The 16,471-nt window shown below is 37.2% G+C and overlaps 1 protein-coding gene across 3 annotated transcripts in view; it reads right to left on the bottom strand.

Moving 5' to 3' along the window:
- LOC131433743 (mitochondrial glutamate carrier 1-like) overlaps positions 1-10,840 on the bottom strand; it is a 461,990-nt gene extending 451,150 nt beyond the window's left edge. The window contains exons 1-2 of one of the 3 annotated variants that reach the window (XM_058600328.1): positions 10,716-10,753; positions 10,578-10,641 (exon numbers count right to left, since the gene is read on the bottom strand). The gene's annotated coding sequence lies outside the window, so the exon portion shown is untranslated. Of the gene's footprint in view, positions 1-10,577; positions 10,642-10,715 lie in introns of those variants that run through there. The other 2 variants (XM_058600327.1, XM_058600329.1) reach the window with 2 other exon arrangements.
- Positions 10,841-16,471: the final 5,631 nt, after the last annotated feature.

Here is a 16,471-nt window from a genome sequence, read left to right as displayed (position 1 = left end):
ATAATTCGCCTGGATCGAGATGAGTACTTTTGGGGATCAAAAAGTGCTATTCTTTTTATCGAATTAACCTCCCCTCGATACCAGGTATTGAAGTTGTCGCATGTCATGTTACAATCAATGGTAAGGAACTTTGCATTGCTTTAATCTACATTCCCCCAAAAGCCTCGTTTGGGTATCAGCGGCTCAGTGATATCATTGAGCTCCTTTCTGCACCGACATTGGTTTTAGGAGACTTTAACTCACACGGTACGGGATGGGGCTGTCTTCTCGATGATAACAGATCAGCTATGATCTATGATATTTGCGACAACTTCAATATGACAATCTTGAATACGGGAGAAATGACACGGATTTCTGCACCACCAGCAAGACCAAGTGCGCTGGATTTATCCCTTTGCTCGACATCGCTATGGTTGAATTGCACGTGGGAGATAATTCCTGATCCCCACGGTAACGATCGTCTACCGATCGTAATCTCAATCACCAGGGGCTCAAAACCATCGAAAACAATCGATGTTTCGTATGATCTCACACTGGAGCAAGTGCTACCAACGGAAGAGCAGCTTGGCGCGGCGACTCTTGAAGACGGCTGGAGGAATATAAGATCCGCCGTGAGTAGCACTGCTTCAACCGTACTAGGTACGAATCGAGGAAATGACTGGTTTGACGGCGAATGTCAGCAGTTGGCCGAAAAGAAGAATGTAGCAAGGGCGAGGATGCTGCAACACCGCACTAGAGCGAACGAGGAACGATACAGACAGGCACGGAACAGACAGAACACGGTTTTCCGGAGGAAAAAGTGCCATCAGGAAGACCAAGATCGCGAAGCGATGGAACAGCTGTACCGCGCAAATGATACACGGAAATTCTATGAGAAGGTGAACCGCTCACGTAGAGGCTTCACGCCACTGGCCGAAATGTGCAGAGATACCAGTGGTAACCTTCTCACGAACGAACGTGAGGTGATCGACAGGTGGAAGCAGTACCATGACGAGCATCTGAATGGCGAAGCACAAGATACAGAGAACGGTACAGGAATCAATCTGGGTGCACGCTCAGCCGACCACAGATTCCCAGCACCTGATCTGAGGGAGATAAGTGAGGAGATTGGCAAGCTGAGGAACAACAAAGCCGCGGGCAATGACCAGTTATCAGGCGAGCTGCTCAAACATGGAGGAGAGGGACTGGCTAGAGCGCTGCACTGGATGATTTCTAAGATTTGGGAGGAGGAGATTCTACCGCAGGAATGGATGGATGGAGTTGTATGTCCCGTCTACAAAAAGGGCGATAAGCTAGATTGTTGCAATTACCGCATAATCACATTGCTGAACGCCGCCTACAAGATACTCTCCCAAATCCTTTGCCGTCGTCTATCACCAATAGCTAAGGAATTCGTAGGGCGGGATTTACTGGAGCCCGCGCCACTACGCATTACATATTCGCGATAAGACAAGTACTCCAAGTGTCGTGAATACAACGTACCCACGCATCACCTATTCATTTACTTCAAAGCGGCATAAGACACAATCGATCGAGAACAGCTATGGCAGATCATGCACGAATACGGTTTTCCGGATAAACTGACGCGATTGGTCAAAGCAACGATGGATAGAGTGATGTGCTACGTCCGAGTATCTGGGATGCTCTCGAGTCCCTTCGAATCTCGGAGAGGGCTATGGCAAGGTGATGAACTCTCTTATAAAATAAATAAATATTGCCTTGGAAGGTGTGATTCGAAGAGCGAGGATCGACACGAGTGGCACGATCTTCCGATAGTCCGTACAACTTTTTGGCTTCGCTGACAATATTGATATTGTAACACGTAACCTTGAGAAGATGACGGAAACCTACATCGGACTGAAAGCTGAAGCTAGGCGTATTGGACTGGTCATAAATGCGTCGAGCAGCGATCAAGGTGGATCGATCAAGTGGAGGGTGATCTCAGAAGCGTTCGTGCCTTGAGTGGCTGGTGACGAGCAGCCATGGACCGAGTTGTGTGGAGACGTACTCTTGATACAGCAAAGAACACCCAAGGCCTATAGCTGTTAAGTAAGGTAAGGTAAGAGAAGCTGCACCAGCATGGTCTTTTACCAGTTTTGAACAAATATATTTTGCGCATGGTGATTTGTCGACAATACGATCTAGCTACATGGGTCTTATTCAGGGCTCATGTTTAAGCCCCCTTTTATACAATTTTTACGTAAACAGCATTGATCAATGTATCAACACATCTTGCACGCTAAGACAACTTGCCGACGACAGTGTTGTGTCTATTATAGGACCCAAAGCTGTCGATCTCCAAGGACCATTACAAGACACCCTCGACAACTTGGGCTCTTCAAAGGGCTATCGAGTTCTCTACGGAGAAAACTGAGCTGGTTGTATTTTCGAGGAAGCGAGAACCAGCACAATTACAGCTTCAACTAAGGGGTGAAACCATAGCTCAGGTCTTCACAGGGGTCTGGTTCGACTCCAAAGGCACCTGGGGGTGTCACATTAGATATCTGAAACAAAAATGCCAACAGAGAATCCACTTCCTTCGTACAATAACCAGATCATGGTGGGGTGCCCACCCAGGAGACTTGATCAGGTTGTACCAAACAACGATATTGTCCGTTATGGAATATGGATGCTTCTGCTTCCGATCCGCCGCGAACTCCCATTTCATTAAACTCGAAAGAATTCAGTATCGTTGTTTGCGTATTGCCTTGGGTTGCATGCAATCGACTCATACGATGAGCCTCGAAATGCTGGCGGGTGTTCTTCCATTGAAAAACCGGTTCTGGGATCTCTCATATCGTTTGCTATTCGATGTGACATTTTGAATCATCTGAGTGATTGAAAACTTCGAAAGGATAGTTGAGCTTGATTCTCAAACCCGTTTTATGTTCTTGTATTACATGGCTCAGAATATTAATCCTTCTTCGTTTGTTTCCAACCGTGCTCATTTCTTGGATACTTCTGATTCTACTGTGTTTTTCGACACATCCATGAGAGAAGAAATTCGTGGAATTCCGGATCAAGTACGCCCTCGAGTGGCCCCTAATATCTTTCATAACAAATTTAGAACAGTCAACTGTGAAAAGGTGTTTTACACTGACGGATCAAACATCAACAGGTCCACAGGCTTCGGCATCGTCAAACTCAGTGATCTGGCTTTAGTCTACTTGGCAGAATTAGCTGCTATTCAGTACACAGTGATCTCGAGAATCATTGAAACCTTGCCCAAAGACCATTACTTCATTGTCACGGACAGTCTAAGCTCAATAGAGGCTCTCCGAGCAATGAAGCCAGGAAAGTATCCCCCATATTTCCTGGGAAAAATACGGGAACATTTGATAGCTTTATCTGGACGGTCTTATTCAATATCGTTAGTCTGGGTCCCTTCGCATTGTTCCATTCCGGGCAATGAAAAAGCATACTCACTGGCTAAAATGGGCGCATTAGAAGGTATTATTCATGAAAGACCAATCTGCTTCAATGAATTTTTCAGTATTGCTCGTCAGAAAACTCTCGAAGGTTGGCAAACTTCATGGACGAATGACGAACAGGGACGATGGCTACACTCCATTATTCCTAAGGTATCGACGAAACCTTGGTTCAGGGGGATGAACGTGAGTCGTGATTTCATTCGTGTTATGTCACGGCTCATGTCAAATCACTATACATTCAACGCACATCTCCGGCGTATTGGGATCGTGGAGAGCGGGCTCTGCACCTGTGACGACGGTTATCAGGACATCGAGCATGTCGTGTGGTCGTGCGTAGAGTACGGGATACGTTGGCGAGTCGTGATAGTTTATATATGCTTCTCATATAAACACATTAATATACAAGTGTAATCTGTTACATCTTGCTTAGAAAGTTCCTCCTATTTATCGACGTTGTTTCAATTGTGGCTAAGAATAATTTTCACCTGCAGGTTCGATACTAACTTCCGCCGATTATACCGATTCCTCATATGTCCACCATCTTCATCGAAACTAACAAGATCTTTTTGCTGTCACTAACCTTTTCGCTTCCCCCCTCCCCGTCTGTTCACCATCTCGATGTCAACTAATTAGATCTCTGTCGTTTTTAGACATTTCGTTCTCATATCCCCTTTTTACTCCTTTTTCGCCAATATATACTTCTCTGTATATTTTTTTCTTATTCTTTTCCGTAACATCACCATCATCGCCCACGGAAGGCCGCTCTAGTCTATTAACAGCATGCGGGCCACCCGCCGAGTATTCGTAACCTGGGAGTGTTTCCCGCGGACCCACACGGACCGAAGGATGCGGTCAAGATACAATACATACAAACGTCATCTGGAAGACTCTAATAATATATTCAATCCACTGGCCGGTTCCGATCACCAGCTGAAGGCTGAATCTGAAACTACCGAGTCGACGACATTACCGAAGTTTTAAGTTAATCGTTATTTAAAATTAGAAAAAGCCCTTGGCATCTTAGAGCTTAAGCAGTGTGCCTCAAAAATTATATTGTTGAATAAAAAAACCCACTGAGTAAAATTGATTATCATATTGTGTAGTTTCAAGCAGCAATGTCAAACCAGATTTTTTTTGTAACTATTTTAACAAAAAAACCTTTGTGAGAAACCTAAACTTGGTTATATTTACAATATTTTCTCTGCGTGTATACATCAATATGGATCACTCTTCCGATTCACGAGGGACATCAAAGTAAAGTGCGGTGGTAATATCATATGAAGCAATGAAGTAATAGGTATAACTTATTCTTATGATTACTGTATTGCACTTATCATACTATTTTTTTAGAGCTCAACAAACTTTCTATTTATCGAATTTTTAAACGGTTCGTCTGTTGAGTAAAATTCAACTACTTTTTAGAAAATAAATATCGAAATTTCAAATTTTGATTAAAAGTTTAAACTATTCACAAAACAGTTCACAGCAAGGGACAGATCGCTTAGTATATAAATTTTTAATTCATACACAATTTATAAAAATCACAATTTTCTTTTACATTCTAACTTTCCCTGAGAGAATGTGCAGATAACTTCAATGACCTGTACGTAAAAATATCGCAATCAAAGTAACTTGTAATACATCGTTCACTCAATTTTAGTTTTGTTGATATATTCTAAACTAGCTGACCCGTCGAACTTCGTCTCGCCCAAAAATTAATTGTTCGAATTTATGGTTATGGATAGCAGAATTGTCAACCTATAACTATGTGGTTATTTTTTCTCCATTATCTTTTTAACTACTTAATCTACTATCAACGAAATTCGGCACACATTCGCTTTAGCCCAAAACAGGCAATATCACACAAAATTAGTGTGAAATTCTTCTGTTAAGCAAAAATTGAACAAATTCACAGATTTCTATTCTGAACAGTCCGTTTTTTTAGGAACAGGTACTCATACGCTAATGTTCGCCCGACAGAACAACAAACTTTGAAGCAGTTTCTTATACACAAAAAAAATCTATTTTTGTGTTCGGTAATAATTTATTTTTGCGGCAACGGTCTGTAAAATATTATTTTTACTGAAAGATACTTAAAATTTATTCAACTTACGGTCATCTATCTACGGAACTACTGAATATCGGAAAATCCTATGTAAAAGTTACGATACATTTACTGACACGGTCTGTGAACTCTGAAAAGTCATTTCTTTTGACGAACTCAGTTGACGACGTTTTACCAATATTCGGAAAATTTATAAAAAAAATAATGAAGAATTTCAGTAAACATAACTAAAATATTCAGCAGAAATACAGATCTGTCAAATAACATCATTTTTGGACGTAAATCTGTGAAAATTTCTAGATTTGTGGAGCAAAAAATAATGGTGCAAATTGATTGCTGTGCACAAAATAGATAATACTAATTCCTGGCGATAAGTTTTCATTGAGTGAATATATTCTAAAAGCCTTCTTTAACTGTTTTATTTTCAACTGTTGGAAATTAAGTAAAACTGTACCGACATCCGCAAAAAAAAATTAGGTGTGTACAGTTTTTAAGCAGCGAGAAAGTTTTTTCAGAATCTTTTCTGTACAAACTAAGATTCAATTCCGTTGTTCGGTAATTTTTTTGACGAAAACTTTCGGTAATCTATAGAAATTACCGATATTTCGGTATATGAACGTCATTTTACAAAAAATATGCAAATTTTTACCGGACGATCAGTTTTCTTTAAAAAGTTCTGTAAATAGATATACAATTCATACGGTAAATCTGAATAGTCGCCGAGTACGGTAAAACCCATACCGTCCGTATGGTAAAATAATCTTCCAATAACCGAACTTCTGTAAATACTGATTATCGTGAAAACTACCTGTCGAACTGTTGATCAAAATTTCAGTAAGTGTCTTTTTATTAATCAAATCAAAATCTTGTAGAGTTTATCAAATGGGTTGAAGTACAGGTCCTAAAGTTTTTAAAACATTAGAACCACTAAAAACTTTTTGTTTCCTTATAGGCAAAAATAATTTTGTATCACTTATCCACTTGCTGCCTACACAAATCGTTCAAGGGTAATTTCTGGTGGACTCGACGGATTGTGCAGTGTTTTGGAAGGTGCTCACAATTCCGGTCAGCCAGAACATTTGACCCTTTTTTCGTGGAATAAAACCATAGCAGGTTGGAATTTTCTTCATTCGTTTTTGAGAATATGTGTAGTTTTCTAAAATCCGAAAATAAAAGAATTTTAACCTAAGGAAAATAAAAAAAAAACAAAAAATACCGAACAATCAGTTAGATCCATTTGGTTTACAGTTTACGGTAGTTGTTTGACAGTTCAGCAATTACCGAACGATCGGTAATCAATTCAATTACCGAACTGATTGCCGAACGTTCAGCTGTTGAAAATTCGGTAAAAAATTACCGAATTCTGCGAAATTTTCTAAGTGTGTAAACCAAATGGATCTAATTGATTGTTCGGTAATTTTTTGTTATTTTCCTTAGGTTAAAATTCTTTTATTTTCGGATTTTAGAAAACTACACATATTCACAAAAACGAATGAAGAAAATTCCAACCTGCTATGATTTTATTCCACGAAAAAAGGGTCAAATGTTTTAGCTGACCGGAATTGTGAGCACCTTCCAAAACACTGCACAATCCGTCGAGTCCACCAGAAATTACCCTTGAACGATTTGTGTAGGCAGCAAGTGGATAAGTGATACAAAATTATTTTTTGTCTATAAGGAAACAAAACGTTTCTAGTGGTTCTAATGTTTTAAAAACTTTAGGACCTGTACTTCAACCCATTTGATAAACTCTACAAGATTTTGATTTGATTAATAAAAAGATACTTACTGAAAATTTGATCAACAGTTTGACAGGTAGTTTTCACAATAATCAGTATTTACAGAAGTTCGGTTATTGGAAGATTATTTTACCATACGGACGGTATGGGTTTTACCGTACTCGGCGACTATTCAGATTTACCGTATGAATTGTATATCTATTTACAGAACTCTGTAAAGAAAACTGATCGTCCGGTAAAAATTTGCATATTTTTTGTAAAATGACGTTCATATACCGAAATATCGGTAATTTCTATAGATTACCGACAGTTTTCGTCAAAAAAATTACCGAACAACGGAATTGAATCTTAGTGTGTACAGTTTACGGTAGTTGTTTGACAGTTCAGCAATTACCGAACGATCGGTAATCAATTCAATTACCGAACTGATTACCGAACGTTCAGCTGTTGAAAATTCGGTAAAAAATAACCGAATTCTGCGAAATTTTCTAAGTGTGCACGTTCAAGTTATCAAAAAGCGTACCATGCGTACTTTAGAGCTCTAATATTTAGTGGATATTTTCAGGTACTGCGGAACTTTTGATTGCTTGGAAACGACGCTTAAATTTTATTTATTAATCTTACCAGTTCGATCATTCTTCACAGAATATGCAATATGAAATGACAGTCTCAATATTCTTTATGGTAATCATCTTGAACATTGATATCTAATAGTCACTTACTGTGTGCGCTTAGTCTAAGTCGCTTAGTCTAAATCATTAGAAAGAAAAAAAGGCTAGGAAAATCTCTTAGTTTGACCTTAAAGCTTCTACAGTACAATCTTTTCATTTATTCATTGAAAAAATGTCTGATTTGGTAATCTTGCCCCCATGATGATCAATACTATTTATCTGACTCCATTGAACACAATTCATCAACTGGTAAATGATATCAGAACTTTTTCTCAAGCAACAATTTTGATACCCAATTAAGCACGTGGTTCGACGTAATGACGAATCACATCACATCAAGTATGCATGTGAAATCTTCACACAAAACAACTCGTAGCGCGCCAAACGATTTTTTCAATGATCTAGTATTCTTTTCTTCGACGGCCAAACACTCGTTGGAACTCGTTGCGCGCCAAACATCAATCGTAGATCTAGCAATCATTGGCGACTTTTTCAGTGGAAAATTCCATTGTCCATACAAAATAACTTTATTGGTTTTTCCCACTTTTCCGGTATAAGATATCAGAAGTGATCTGCCAAACATTGCCCTCACAGACTGTAAGTTTTTACAGCACTATTCATAACATTCATGAGCAAAGTTGAATACTATCTTATAACTCTTGAAAGTGAAGACGATAGGTTTAAAAAAGCGTAATTCTGCATTATTTATAGGCTACATTCACTTTCGTCAGAAAAAAAACCCACTTAAATATAAAAATGTTCACAACTCGATGTGGGCATCATGCTCAATTATTTTTGACATTTCACTATTAACTATTAAACATGACGGAACTGATAGCCTTTTTCGTCACGAGATGGTGTTACTGTGATGTCTTTTTTGATTTGTATTGGATTCTAGAATGATAGTACTCAAGGGAGAGCAAGGATGTGGATACATCCAAACCTCCTTTTACGAACCTTATATATGTATGTATGTATGCTTACACACTCACTCGTCTGCATATATGTGTATATACTTATACATATAAATGATCGCTTTTACTTCACCAATATTTATATGTATTAAGAAATACAAATATTTGCACACATGTGTATGTATATTAATACATATATACATATATAAGTTACGTAAATCGAGGTTTGGGTGTATATAGAACGGAAATGTAAGTCACATCTCACCTTTCCGTTCTATGTATTGGATTCATTAAAGTGATCCATATTGATAAAAAATATATTTGCTTGAAGCCTCAATATATTAGAATCAAATGTGTTCTATTTTTCTGCGTGTACATTTTTAGGTAATAATTCGCTTTTTTCCGCTACTGTGATGATTGATCCGTGCTACTATTGAATCACACCCATGGCCTATATTATAAACATTTTATGTGGAATGAAATATTGCATATTTTGTCATTCGTTTATATAAAATCTATTACGCAACAAGATGGGACCCATATGGGAGCACTTTATTTATTGAATGAAAAGATCATCTCATGTTCTCGCAAGTGGCAAAAATTTAAGGTTGATTTTCCATTCGTGTAAAACTTTTAATCGTTCGATATGATTAAGTTTGGGATATCATGTCAGGTCTTGATGCAATTAAATTGTATGGTGTACTGTATGTTTCAATTCTACCAACATTCGAGAGAAATATTCTGAAACCTCTCGTTCAGCACAGTACGCGACTTTTTTTTTTGCTCGTCAAGTCAGTTTTGCGTGACATACTTTGTAGAGAAATTGCTGCCAGCAAGACATACTTGCTGGCAGAAGATTTTTTTCAGATTTACAGATTTTCGCAACCCTGTCTGCAGATATTTGAAATTTTTACCTGGCATCTCTGAATGGGAGCAACACGTTTGATTCTGAAGGAAGCTATTTCGGCGAAGAACTGAGATTGAAGATCGAGTTTATCTTACATTATCTAAATTTTTGCATGCACTGCCAGCGCTAAATATTGGTAGTGGCCCGAAAAAAAATAATGCAACCTGTAGGGGTAGATGAGATAAAACGCACCCCCTAAGGAAATGTAGCTATATCTTAACTATAGAGAATAACACGGAAGAGTTTCATGCATGACTATCTTCCGTAACCATTATTTCTCAAAATTACGTACAAATACTCACCGAATGCATTGTAAAATACATAAAATATCTTATTTTCCAAAGCCCTTAAAAATTGCCTATTGAAATATATGCGGGGCATGACGCCTTCCCCTACAAATTTTAGTAACTAAATCGTGACTTTTAATGCGTGGGACAAATATCCGAGTACTTTCCATATGGGACAGACCCGACTTGATTTTTTTTTCAGATTTTACTGAAGTAACCCTTAATTATTTTTGCATTTTTAAAAAGTTACATAATTAACGTAATAATCGAATATAATATCCAAAAAAAAACAATTGAATTTTTTTCGATCGATTATTCGACATCCCCTTGTTCGTCTTCACTTTTTGAATTAGCAGCACCAGTGTAAACATTGAAGTAATTCAGAATTCATTATGCAATATTTTTAACAAACAATTGCAGCAAGTACACATATTCCTTCGATACTATATTAAAGCTACCATAAGTAAATATAGGTAGTGATCATGCACGAGTTTAACAAAAAAAAACTATCTTTTTTGCTCTACGCAAATGATACATTCGTGGTGATAAATTAATTGCCGTACATGTCGAATCGAATTATTCAAACTATAAGACTAACGCAGTGCTACTGTTGCCTCCAAACCCGTTCTGGAACATAACATCGCAATGAAAAGAAAAATGATATGAATATTTTCCGTTCTGAAGACAGAGTATAGACATACCTGCTTATAATTTTCACCTAGGACAGGACCAGCTGACTGCAACTGACCAGCAGAGATGCCAGGTAAAAATTTTAAATATCTTCAGACAGAGTTGGAAAAGTCTGTATATCCGAAAAAACATATGCAGTCAGCAAACATGTCTTGCTGGCAGCAATTTCGCTATTGAGCAATTTGACGTTTCTGTTACTCACACCGATGCAGAGTGCGCAGATCTATTCATATACGAAATTACAATGTGTGCAAGCCGAAGTCAAAGTTTGTTGTGGGTTCAATTTTACACTGGAGTAAAATATTTTTGACTCATAATCATACACTGCGAAAAATGCATATAAAATTTCGTAAGCTATGAACTAATGAACCAAGTAGAAGACAGTTCCATTACGTGATATAGAGTTTCATGAACGATTTTATACCTTTCTCAACCGTTCTCTTGGCAATGCAGTGTTTTTTATTGCATATATGTCTTCAATAATTGGTGAGATGCCGCTCGACAAAATTCACTGGGTTATTGCGACATACTCACACTAGCATTAACCTTTCAACTAGAGATGGGCAAAACAGTTCATTTCAAAGAACCGTTCAGTGTTGCAGAGTTCTATTAAAAGAACTAGTTCTCGAGAGCCTTTCGTTCGTTCTCTTGTTTCGTGAATGACAATAACCTAGACACCGTTCGCTTCGGAGTCTCGAAAAAGATTGAGCGAGCAAAAAAGGTCCACGACTTTGAAGTAAAGAACTACCGTTCTCAAAAAAAGAACTATTGGTCATTCATTCTTTCAAAAGAACTAGTTCTTTTGAGCCGTTCGCGAACGAACTGCCCATCTCTACTTTCAACTGCTGAGAATAGCCACACCAACACATTCGCACGTGGATTGGACTCACGATGTAAAATACCCTGGTGATCACGTTTTTCTATGTGTTAGTGCGGTTGTCATTTTATTTTGGAATAACAGAGAGACGTGAAGAAGAAAAAACATAAACAAATGACGTTCCGGGAGTTGCTTTTATGAAAATATTTAGAGTTGGTTATGTTTGCGAAAATATTGACAGTGGAATGCGGTGTTTTGTTCCGGGATGTTTCAATCGTTTTCATCACCTGCATTTGAAATGCCACCCACTGCACAATCACTCCATTATCCATAATAACTGTAATAGATACCACAGTGCGATCCGCCAAATCCTTCCTCCAACGAAATGAACAGAATCGGATGTGTGTAAAATTTACTATATTTCGACGTTACCTTGCAAGCCCTTGAAGATAAAATGTCCAGATTTTCAATTAGTGCCAAAGATTCGCCAGGCTGCGCGACAACTGGAGTAACTTAGAAGGGAAATCCCGATCTGAAATGGTCATTTGTTTATGTTTACATGCTTGAATCCCGGCGCGCCATACTTAATTTGTATTTGGCAGTACACTGACACCAGCATGCTGGCAGCCAGCAGAAGTGTAAACGGGGCATAAACCACATATCTACTCATTTTTGAGTTAAGGGACGAAATTGCCAAAACTTGAGTAATTTTTACTCAAAATAAGAAAAAAATATTTTGTTCAAAATTTGAGTAAGTTCAACTCAAAATTTGAGTTCCTTGCTCTCAAAATGAAGAAATTTTTCTTCGTTATTTTCATATACAAAGTTATTCTTCTTGCGTAAAATAGTGATTCAAAACCGTTTCCTTTTGAACGGTTTGGAGTCAAAATTGAATTATTTTGATATCCTTAGGGCATATTCAGTAGTGTTCTAGTTTGTTCCAGTTTCTGCTCTATTATAGATCTTTCATATAGAACTTCTAGCTGCTGAATTTGCTCTTATGTTGGGCTTTTCACAAGGCATAACTGAAACCACAAAACATCGATGATTGACGTTGATTCATATTTTTAAAACCGGATCTAGAAACGGCAATGGAAAACGACGTATTCTTTATTTCGATTAGCATATTCCGAGAATGAAAACGCTCTGAACTGCAAGAAGTATTTTTTTCACTCAAATGTTTAAAAACTCAACTCTTACTCTAATGTATGAATAAATGCGAGAGAACTCATGGCAACGAGTTTACTTTACTCAAATCGATACTCAAATTTTGACATATTGTGCCAGTTTATGGATTTCAGTTATCGCAACTCAAATCATGAGTTATATTCAAAGAGCGTGTACCTGTTATGTTTTTATCTAGGACCAGAGTTGCCAGGTTATTTTTTCAAAAATCTGTCAAAACTCAAAAATTTATCTGGATTTGTCTGGGTCTACTATATACAAGGAATCATTTTCAGTGAGCAAAAAAAAAAGGTCTCTCCACCTATCGTATAAAGGCCAAAACCGTAAAGATCTAGTAAGATCTGACTAAATCTAGGAAAGTCTGGGAAAATTTGGAAAATCTGGCAAAAGATCTGGTTAGTTTGAGTGTCTGGCAAAACGAGGAAAATCTGGCATTTGCCAGACAAATCTGGCAACCTGGCAACGCTGTCTAGGACAGGACCAGACAACTGGCTTCTTTTTCCAGAAAAATATTTCTCTTCTTATTCCGGTTGCTCCCTGCTGTAAATAATAAATGCCTCGCGATCACTGTTGCCAGTAGAGATAATTATTCATTCTGAAAACTTTCTCCCCTTATAACATGCAATTATTTATCATTTGAAAACACTTAGACAAATGTTATAAAGGTCAAAATATAGCTCTGGATTCATTTTGATCAGATGTTTGTTTTGAAGAAAACGTTTAGTTGAAACAGCTTAATAAATTTTTTCTAAAACACTCAATTTTGGGTAATTAATTTTTGCAGCTTTATTAACTAAAGTATTCAACATATTCTATTTGAGAAAAATAATAACATACAGAAGTATCCAAAGATTCGGTGCTATTCTCAACCAACATAATCAATATTCTCGTCCATATCACACTTCGTGATTTCAGGCTTTCTCTTTGTATCATCCAGTGATTGTTAAATGTACTCGTATACTTTCCGCATTGACAGGACTTAAAAACAAATTGAACTTAAATCTTATTGAAATTATTAATTTTGAAAAGATGACCCGAAAAATAAAATATCCAATATCAGCTACATTGTTACCGACGATACTGACAACACTTTTTCTACCACCCTGCAGTAATATTGATTTCAACAACTTGTACTTGCTAATATCAATTTCAACCAATCACGAGCTGGTCCGAAATTGGTCCAAAAAGTGGATTAACAATTGTCAGGTCCTGTCCTAGGTTTTTATGAAGTGTTTTGATTGTAAGCTAAGACAAGACCTGACAACTGGAGGGGGGGCTGCTTTTGTTCCAAAATGGACCAGTTTCTGATTGGCTGATTTTGATGTTGCTACCCGCACATTGTGAAAAGAAAAAACTTTCCCAGGGTACGCGAGCAATGATGCCAAGTATAAAGAAAATCAGAAAACAAGTTTATTGAAATGTATAATTTTAGCCCACCAATGAAAATGAAAATGTTCAAAGAATGTTTCCCTTATTTCAATCTCATTTGTAGTAAATGTTTATAGTAGCAGCACTGTGTAATTAAAATCAGCATCAAGCCGTTTCTCTTTTTAGTGAATTAAAGTGTAACCAAAAAAGATTTTTTTAAATTAGTGTAAACTCAAAAGTGTGTTTAGTTTTACAAGAAGAATGAACGGTTGTGTTGCACACTGTGGTCACACTGAGCATTTCTATCCAATCTTGACTTTTTCCGGTTTCCAAAAGATCCAGTAATACGTCAACAATGGATTCGATTTTGCGTCCAACATAAGATATTTCTTGTTTTGTCATCAAAGCTCAATTAATTGTTTTTAAGCATTCATATATTATTAAAAAATGCATTCACCGAAACATTTCTCATGTTTATTTCAAATCAAAAAGCGAGTCTAAGAATTTAATAAATATTTTTTTCTTAGTATATAGTTATAAAAAATGGCTAACACTGTAGCCGATACGTTGGTATTAATTCCACAGGATGAAAATGACGAGAAGGATGATTTGGAAGGAAGAATAAGAAGCCATTCTCGCGCCAACCAGCAAAGCAGAAGCGTCGGTTCTAAGCTAAGTCTTGTATTTTTTTCGCGTTCGCGTCCTTTTATCGAAAAGTTTGCTTGAATAATCTAAAATCCAGTGGCGGATGTGAAGTGTGTGTGTGTGTGTGTGAATAATTGAACTCTTTCTTCATCAGTTCACTTTTATCGCGGATATGTTGATAGTTTATGCTGTTTTCTCACTCGTCAGGCGTTGTGCTGGCTAATCTTAGGTAATTTTATATATTATTTCTTCGAACCACTTGCATCTTTATTATAAAAGCCTGTTCGTTGCATGAGTAGCGACGACAATATTTTCTGTGGATTTGATGAATCCCGGTTTATCGGAATGAATTCAAATCCCTCTGACAAACTGATGGAAGACAAACAAAACAGTCAACGCAGAAAACTATAGGATGAAGAAAAGACCCACAGCCAAATAACTGGATCGAGAACACAGCCAACACTGTATTTTTCATTGAAAAACAAACCAAAGACCAAGCAAAATATATACATCCAATGGAAATAGCTAAAATCCTTCATAGCGTAGGTGTTAAACAATACACAGATCTCAAAGCAGCAGGACAGGGCCGTTTTAGAATTTCTTTTAATCGTCCTAGGGAAGCAGAAGTATTAATGACCTCAAAATTACTTATGTAATATGTTCAAACAAACAATAGGGGTAGTTCGTAACGTCCCACCAACATTAACAGATGAAGAGATCTTACAAAATGTCAAAACAACTAATAACAAAAAAGTAATTAAAATTGAACGCATCCACAGAATGGAAAACAAAAACCTAATTTCTACATACACAATAAAAATTTATGTTGAATGTCCACTACTTCCCGAACATATATCTATTTTTGGAATACTAGCTAAACTCGATTTTTATATTTTCCGATAAAACTGTGCAGTAAATGCTGGAGATACGGCCACAAAATAAAGGCTTGGAAGAGCAGCACTTAACGCTGCATTGTATGTTCATTAGAACACGATGGTAACAGCTGTAATGCTGCACCAAAATGCTTCCACTGCAATGGAGAGCACCAGGTTACTGACAAGCGCTGCCCCGAAAGAATCAGGCAGGATAGAGTAAGGTACATAATGATTACGGAGTAACTAACCTTCCAAGAAGCTACATCACATTACCCTAAAACCAAACCAATCCAACAAAGACTAGACTCATTACAACAATATCCTCCTCTCCCACAAAATGGTCCAACACCCAAGCAAATTAGTGATATAGTAGAAACTGTGAAACAAGAGATCTTACAGCAATTAAATCTTGAATCCTTATTCAACAAAATGAAATCAATTCAGAATACCATTATAAAACATTCAGAACAATACAAACACAGTAAAAAATCGATTGATACGGATATTCTGCTAATCAATATCAGTGACGAAATTAAAACAATCATCGAACAGGAAGTAGATTTACAAAATCTTAAAACAAATAAATCAACACATTTAAATCCATAGACAAGTTCAGAAACTTAAATTTTATCCAACACAATATAACCAGCATCAGACCATCTGATACCAGAAAATCACTCAAAAACTTCCTCCAAACATACAACATCGATATAGCCCTACTACAAGCAATATGGTTGAAACCAAACGAAGATTACAAATTTCCTGGATACGAATTTTTAAAATCACTTAGATCAACAGGATATGGCGGAGTTGGTATCCTTATTGAAAATGAAATAAGATATCAAGATTACAAACTACCACCAACCCAACCGATAGA

This window comes from Malaya genurostris, chromosome 3 (assembly GCF_030247185.1).
Source record: "Malaya genurostris strain Urasoe2022 chromosome 3, Malgen_1.1, whole genome shotgun sequence".
NCBI lineage: Eukaryota > Metazoa > Arthropoda > Insecta > Diptera > Culicidae > Malaya > Malaya genurostris.
The sequence above is the reverse complement of the archived record's forward strand: the minus strand, read 5'-3'. Positions and strand labels throughout refer to the sequence as shown.